The sequence below is a fragment of the Octopus bimaculoides genome, chromosome 1 (assembly GCF_001194135.2).
Source record: "Octopus bimaculoides isolate UCB-OBI-ISO-001 chromosome 1, ASM119413v2, whole genome shotgun sequence".
In the NCBI taxonomy this organism is placed as follows: Eukaryota; Metazoa; Mollusca; class Cephalopoda; order Octopoda; family Octopodidae; genus Octopus; species Octopus bimaculoides.
The window spans coordinates 34,274,809-34,283,273 of NC_068981.1; positions in this window are offsets into that span (position 1 = coordinate 34,274,809).

An 8,465-nucleotide genomic window follows, 5' to 3' on the forward strand; every position below is an offset into this window, starting at 1 on the left:
TTCGATTCCCAGACCGGGCGTTGTGAGTGTTTATTGAGCGAGAACACCTAAAGCTCCACGAGGCTCCGGCAGGGGATGGTGGCGAACCCTGCTGCACTCTTTCACCACAACTTTCTCTCACTCTTACTTCCTGTTTCTGTTGTGCCTGTAACTCAAAGGGTCAGCCTTGTCACACTATGTCACGCTGAATATCCCCGAGAACCACGTTAAGGGTACACGTGTCTCTGGAGTGCTCAGCCACTTGCACGTTATTTTCACGAGCAGGCTGTTCCGTTGATTGGATCAACTGGAACCCTCGTCGTCGTAAGCGACGGAGTGCCAACAACAAATATGTATGAGTTTGTGTAGGGGTGTCAGGATTCCGATCATGAGGCTTCAGTCTTTCGATTAAGTGAGCAAGTATATTCCCTGAAATAGCGGATAATTGACTGAGTATTCGACAGACATGTACACCACGTAAAACCTTAATGTAATTCTCAGACGATATCGATGTGAAACAAGGCTCAACTTTTAAACTATAGGTATAATCAATCCGATTGGCTTCCATGCAGATTTAGTCTACCTATTTATTCACATAATAGGGTAAAAATCTGATATTAATTAATATCAATTTAATACCAGAAAACCAGCACATTAAAAGAACCAGAAGATTCAGAAAAGGATTATAGTATAAATATATAAAAAATATGTGTATATAAAAGAGACCACTAAGTGGACTGCTAATGTGCTAGAAGAAGATCACTTAAAAATTCTCAAAGAAAAATTCAGCAAAGCAAAAGCAGGCGGGCGAGACTAGTGAAAATTATAGAAATAAGTGATCTTCTAGTACATTAGCAGTCCACTTAGTGGTCTCTTTTATATATACATATAATTTTATTCACAGGTTAGAGATCAACCCACGTCTATAGAAAACGATACTTGCCAATAATGCCAGTCAGCAGAACCGAAAGCAACTTTTCGCTATTGTGAAACAAACTTCCTACACACTCGTGCACACATACGTGTGTATCAATGTACGCGTATGTGTGCATGCATGTATGTATGTATGTATGTATGTATGTATGTATGTATGTATGTATTTATGTATGTATGTATATATGTAAGTATATATAAAAGCTTATTGAATACTGAAAACTTTATATAACATTGCTCCGAGTTTCTTGTTTACACGTCTCCTTTTGATGAGCATCGACATTCTTGCTGACACCTTTAACAACATCCAGTTCTGTACAAATGATGTCACAGAAAATCATTGAGATGCATACAGTTTGCAAAAAGTTTTAATCATAAGTTTAGATTGTCAGTGAAGTTCTTCGATCTAATAAAGATGTGTGTTCTTTCAATTATGTAGACTATTTTGACCCATTAATGCAGGGTCTTGATCCTTCTACGGTGCTTTCGAGGCCTAAATTATCAAACACGGATATAAGGTTTTTCCTAAAGGTATCTCGTGTAAGATCATCACAACCGTATGATATGTCTAATCCATTGTCTCGGTATAAACCAATGAGAAGGGAACTTGGTTTCTAAGATATCTAGCATAAAACAAACCATATAAAATCACTTATATCAATACTGTTATATGAGACCATCTATTTGTTCGTTTCAGATTTCTTGATTCATTGCTGAACCCTTAGTAAAAAAGAGGGTTTAATGTGCATGCATGGATAACTCTGTTTCTGTTCGATCAATGTCGATGTATTTTCTGATGAATTCAATTGCTTTATCTAGCAACAATCTCGCTATCGAGGAGTAAAAGTTCACAATTCCAAACCGTATGAACGTATCTCTGGGCTCATCCAGTTGCCAAATAACAACGAATTGTGCTGTTTTTACCCCATCGTTGCAGTTGTGCAATTTTCCTATTATTTATATTTTCTTAATATTAAGGCGGTGAGCAAGCAGAACACTTAGCACGCCAGGCAAAATGCTTAGCAGAATTTCTTCCGTTTTTACCGTCTGAGTTCAAATTCCGCCGAGGTCGACATTGCCTTTTATCCTTTCGGTGTCTGTAAAATAAGTACCAGTTGAGTACTGGGGGTCGATGTAATCAACTTACCTCATCACCCGAAACTACTGGCCTTGTGTCATAATTTGAAATCAATATTTCTTAATATTAAGGCGGTGAGCTGGTGGAATCGCTAGCTCGCCGGACGAAATGCATAGCAGAATTTTATCCGTTTTTACGTTCTCAGTTCAAATTCCGCCGAGGTCAACTTTGATTTTCATTCTTTCGGGATAGTTCAAATAAATACAGGTTGAGAAGTGGGGTTGATACTATCGATTTACCCCACCCCCTCCTTCGTAATTCTTGACCTTGTGCCAAAATTTGAAACAAATATTCCTTAATATTTTTTTCTACTAAAACTACATCTGCCCTTAATAAACCGACTGGTGGGATCATTTGCAAAATGGGGTTTGTGATCCTGTAAATTATAAAAGTTTCCCTTTTAACTAAATTTTCTATCCTATTGTCAATTTTAATACCCTTTACAAAGAGTTTAATCTCATCATTGATGTCATTGTATTTTAGCTTTCCTATATTTTACTATGATGCAGCAACTTATATTTATTATTCTTAACATCATATAAGTAAGTCTAAACAGAAAAAATATATATAGCAAACACATTTTTTGCGTTTTTAAATATTTCTTTGAAGATAATGTGATTTTTTTTTCTCTTAGAAATAAAATATTTTAAATTGGTAGAATAATAATTTTTTAAAACACATTTTCAAAAGGAAATTTTTATTGGGATTAGAATGAGTGACACTGTGTTATCAGTGAGCAGAAAATGACTGATTTGTCAATGTATAATGCACACAATTTGTGTTTTTCAGATCTAAATTAGTTACAATCACACTTTGAATGAATATAAATTAACTTTAAAAGTAAAATACATAATGTTTTGATTTATTGCATCCACTTTTTTATTTTCAACTCTTTCGTAAATACCATTCCTATGTAATAAATACTTTTATTATTAATACAGTATTAATTTTCTATAAATATGTTTTCATTTTCATTTTATTCAGTGACTATCGATTTTTGAAACCTATAAAAGATAAATATGAAAATATAAATGAAAATATCGGTAACATTCAGTTGATTATTTGAAATAATGGCGTTATTTCATGCACTATTAATCAACAAATTATCTATCTGTTTAATTTGCTTTAAAAAATAAAAAATAAAATAATGAAAAATAGAATAAAAATTATAACTAACAGAAGTCCTTGGAAAAGATTGAGCACTTGAAAACAAAACAATAAGGATTTAAGTTAATTTTGTGATTTAAAAATTAACTTTGAAAACCTTTCAGCAATAACAAAAAGCTATTTAGAAAGTACGGAGCAATAAAGTACTGTTAAATGAAGGAAGCCTCATAATGCTAGTCTGCTGTCAACTGTAACAGTAATTTCTTCGCTTCTACTCAGCAGTAATTCAATCTTAGCTAGAGTTGACAAATAGGCAAATGACAGTGGAAACAGAATTTACGACGACTAAAAACAACTGAATTTTGTTTACAACTTGATGATGAGACATTGTATGGAAATGAAGCTTTATTCTTTGTTTATGCGCGTTTCTCAATACAAATCAAAATTATTGAAAAATTGTTATTCGCTAAGGAACTGGAAACTAATATAAAATAGTTCAATAATTTACAAGACTGGAGAAATTTAGCAACGATAAATTCCCCTCCCAAATACTACTACGTATGCATCTGATGACGGTACGTTCAATGATTAGTCGATATCTTGGATTTATAATCTATTTTGAAAAGAACAATGCCAATTATGAAAATGATTTCATTTCCATTCTCTTTCATTTTCTAGACATGCTGGGTCAGAAAGATAGAATGTATTTTATCCCTACATCTGAAAGAGTGAGCTTGGTGTGTATGCATGCTTTTAATGTATCGCTATTTACAATAAAATTAGTGAATAATATTTTATGAATATGCACAAGTTTCTTTATGCGTATTCCACCTTGAGGGAAAAAGAAGTTGCATAACTGAAATTGCATTTTGTACTCAATGATTATTCTAAGTGCTATTTCAGTTGCATCGGGCTATTCAATTTGCGGTGCTTTCTGTTTATATGTTATGTCTCAAGTTACACAGTGGTTGTGTGAGCTGCGAATCCCCGTCGCCACTGTTATGTCTCAAGCTACTGCTATCTAGCACCTTCGGATGGTCTCTACTCAACTAAGCTAATGCTATTAGCTTAGTTTTTCCTTGGGGCTGGCCAGATTGGAGCAATCTCGAGTATAACCAGCTGAAATTGCAAAGATAATCTGGAACTCGACTGAGGAAAGAAAACTCCGAATGACTCGTCCTTGTTTTCTTTGTATCGTCTATCTGGATGTTTTGTTGTCCTTTTTTGTATCACCTAACTGTTTGGATGTTGTGCGTTCTTGTCCCATTTTGTATTTTTATATATAATATATATATATATGTGTGTGTGTGTGTGTGTGTGTTTCTATAAATATTGGCTAGCTAGTAGTAAGTGTCTTTTATGTCTTTGACTTACTCTGTGTTATCGCGATAATGTTTTTTCTTAATTATTATAATAGATATCCGTACTATTCTTCTCTCTTGTTACTTTATCTTCCGATATGTTTTGTCTGATGCAATTACAGTCTACAGTAAACTGCTCAAGGCATTCTATGCAGACTGAGAAATACGGTGTGTGTGTGTGTGAGTGTGTATGCGTGTGTATGTGTGTATGTGTGCGTGCATATATATGTATCTATGTATATATGTGCGTGTGTGTGCTTATATGTATGTAGATATATCTATGTATGATCATATATATTAGTCGCTATGTGTGTGTATGTGTCTGCATGTTTTTTTATGTAGACATACATATATGAATATTTTAATCTATCTATCTATCTATCTATCTATCGTTTCTATTATCTCTTATCTTTTACTTGCTATAGTCATTGGACTGCGGTCATGCTGGAGCACCGCCGTGAAGGGTTTCAGTCGAACGAATCGATCCTAATCATTTTTTAAATATGGTACTTATCTAATGCTGTCTTATGTTGGACTACTAAGTTACAGGGACGTAAATAACCTCACACCGGTTGGAGGATATACACAAAAACACAGAGACACACACACAAACATACACTCACTCACATAAACGCACACTCATATATATATATATATTATAGGTCGGTCTGCTTTCAGTTTTCGTTTACCCAATCCATTCATAAAGATTTGTTCGGTCAAGCGGCCATAGTAGAGCATACTTGTCCAAGGTGCCACGCAATCGAGCTGAATGCAGAACCATGTGATTGGGAAGCAAAATTCTTGCCACACAGGCACACCTGGATTAACGTTAAACAGTTAATCAAAAAATGATTATTTATCCATGTGGTGTTGAGCGCAAATTCTCACATTAACGTTCGATTAAACATGAAATCTGCTGCGTGAGCGCACTAGGTTTTAACGTTCTGGCTCACTTCCATTGTTTACAGCAGTACTTGGAAGGAAGGTGTGTAGCGTGTGGTCATCTCATTGACCATGTCAGAGAAAGTTCAGCAGAGAATCTGCATCAAATTTTGCCAAAAGCGTGGTGATACCTGCTCAAAGGACTATGCAAAGTTTTCAAAAAGTTTTCTTCGTTCTCAGCACAACCAAGGAGACCTAGTACAACTTTTTGGTCAGCTGAAAGCAGTTTTGGCACAAACTTCGCAGACTCGCGTCTCATACTCAAATCTTCAATGATAATGGACTGAACTGAATCGTAACAAGTCTGCACATCACGGATAGTGATTCGACGATTTTTTCCCCTCAAAGCTGCACGCACATCTGCGATGTTTTTCTCAGTTTGCTGGTTGTGGGTCTCCCAGAATGTTCGTCAATATTTTGCTTCGTTACAATGACAACTGTCCGGATACTTATTGATCAGATTTCGTGTGTGTGTGTATATATATATATATATATGTGTATGTGTATGCGTGTGTGCGTGTGCGTGCGTTTATGTGTGTGTGTATGTGTATGTGTGTGTATGTGTGTGTGTGTATGTGATTGTGATTTTGTGGTACGGAGCAAAGCAGGCCTTGCCTTCCACTCAAGAAAACACATAGTAAATCATCCAGAAGCATTCAAGAAAACTGAGTTCTAAACTTGTTCCATTTGCCAAAAGGTTTGCAAGACACCGGCAGGCCTAAAGAGACATATGTGTGCCCATAGAACATTATTTATATTACTGAACCCTTATTTACCGTTTACGACAAGAGAATCCATCATCATCATAAACATATATATAGGAGGGGGCATCTAAAAGTAACCGGAAACGTTCTCTGTGGGACAGGCCCGTTGTAGTTCAGGCTTCCGCCAATAGAAGCCGACCAGCGTCGTCCGGTGAGGTCATACTACCACGTAGTGCGTCTTTGTTTTGCAGTGCTTCTCCCTTGTTTCTCGATTTTTTTTTTGCGATGACTGAAACGAAGGAACAGCGTGCTTCCGTGAAATTCTGTTTTCTGCAGGGGAAAACGGTGGCCGAAACAGATGTCATGCTTCAAACAGCCTACAAGACCGCTGCCATGAGCAAAACAGAAGTTTACGAGTTGTTTTTCACGCTTTAGAAATGGTCATTTGTTGCTTGAAGACTAACCTCGTTCAGGACGACTGTCGACTTCCCAAAGTAATGAAAACGGAAATTGATGAACTGATCTTGGAGGACCATCACCGAGCAATGGACGGGCTTGTTGATATGACTAGTGTGTCTTGGCGCTCCTGCTAACGAATTTTGGATGAGGAATTGTGAATGAAAAGAGCTGCAGCGTAATTTGTACCTTGCTTGTTCACGGTAGATCAAAAGCAGTCACGACTGAATGCGTGTCATGAACTGAAAGAACTGTTGGAAGTTGATCCGGGCTTTTATTCAAAGATCATCACTGGTGGCGAAATCTGGTGCTTCAGAATTTGCGGATGTGGAAGAGGAGAAGAAATAAAGACGGAGCTGTTAAAAGGCATCGCTTTCCAAGAATTCCATCACTGCTTCCAAGTGTGGGAAACGCCTTTGGACCGACCGATGCATTGTTTCAAATGAAGACTACTTTGAAAGTTGTTGGCACTCCGCCGCTTACGACGTCGAGGGTTCCAGTTGATCCGATCAACGGAACAGCCTGCTCGTGAAATTAACGTGCAAGTGGCTGAGCACTCCACAGACACGTGTACCCTTAACGTAGTTCTTGGGGATATTCAGCGTGACACAGTGTGACACAGTGTGACAAGGCTGACCCTTTGAATTACAGGCACAAAAGAAACAGGAAGTAAGAGTGAGAGAAAGTTGTGGTGAAAGAGTACAGTTGGGTTCGCCACCATCCACTGCCGGAGCCTCGTGGAGCTTTAGGTGTTTTCGCTCAATAAACCCTCACAACGCCCGGTCTGGAAATCGAAACCGCGATCCTATGACCGCGAGTCCGCTGCCCAAACCACTGGGCCATTGCGCCTCCACACTTTGAAGGTAATAAAAGTGTAAACATGTAAAATTTAGTGAATAAAATGACATTGCAAATTTCTGTTTTTGTGGGAGGAACTCCTTCGTATATGTATATAGACATATGCGTGTGCATGTGTCTATGTGTGTGTGTGAGAGAGGGAGAGAGAGACAGAGACAGAGAGTTAGTGTGCATGTATGTGTGTGTATGCGTGTACATATTCAGATGTGTTTATGTAGGTGTGGTATGGCTGAATGATTAAGAAATTCGCTTCGCAAGCACGAAGTCCCGTGTTCAATCTACGTTGTACTACAGATTATATGACGGCTGTTTCTGCTTAAGAACGATGTTAAGGACAAATGTGTGTTTTGGGGGAATGATGTGTCACTTGCACTTTTATTCGGGAGTATGTAATTCAGTCGATCCAACATCTCAAATTTCTCCATCGAACGACTGAGATGCACCATCGCCACGTGCGCACCCGCACACGACCTTGAACACACACATACACACACGCGTTAATAACTAGATATGTATAGATACATACATATATATACATATATACTTTTCTACTCGAGGCACAAGGCCCGAAATTTTGGGGGGTGGGGCCCAGTCGACTAGATCGACCCCAGTACGACTAGATCGAACTGGTACTTAATTTATCGACCCTGAAAGGATGGAAAGGCAAAATCGACCTCGGCGGAATTTGAACTCAGAACGTAAAGACAGACGAAATACCACTAAGCATTTCGTCCGGCGTGCTGACGTTTCTGCCAGCACGCCGCCTTCATATATACATACATATAGGCTAAGTACTAGGTTTAGAAAGAATAAGTCCTGGGGTCGTTTTGTTTGACTAAAGGCGGTGCTCCAGCATGACTGCAGTCAAGTGACTGAAACAAATAAAAGAAGAGAATATAAGTATATATATATATATATATATATATATGCATACATAAATACATATACCTATGTAAACATAAATATGTGTGTGTATATATATATATA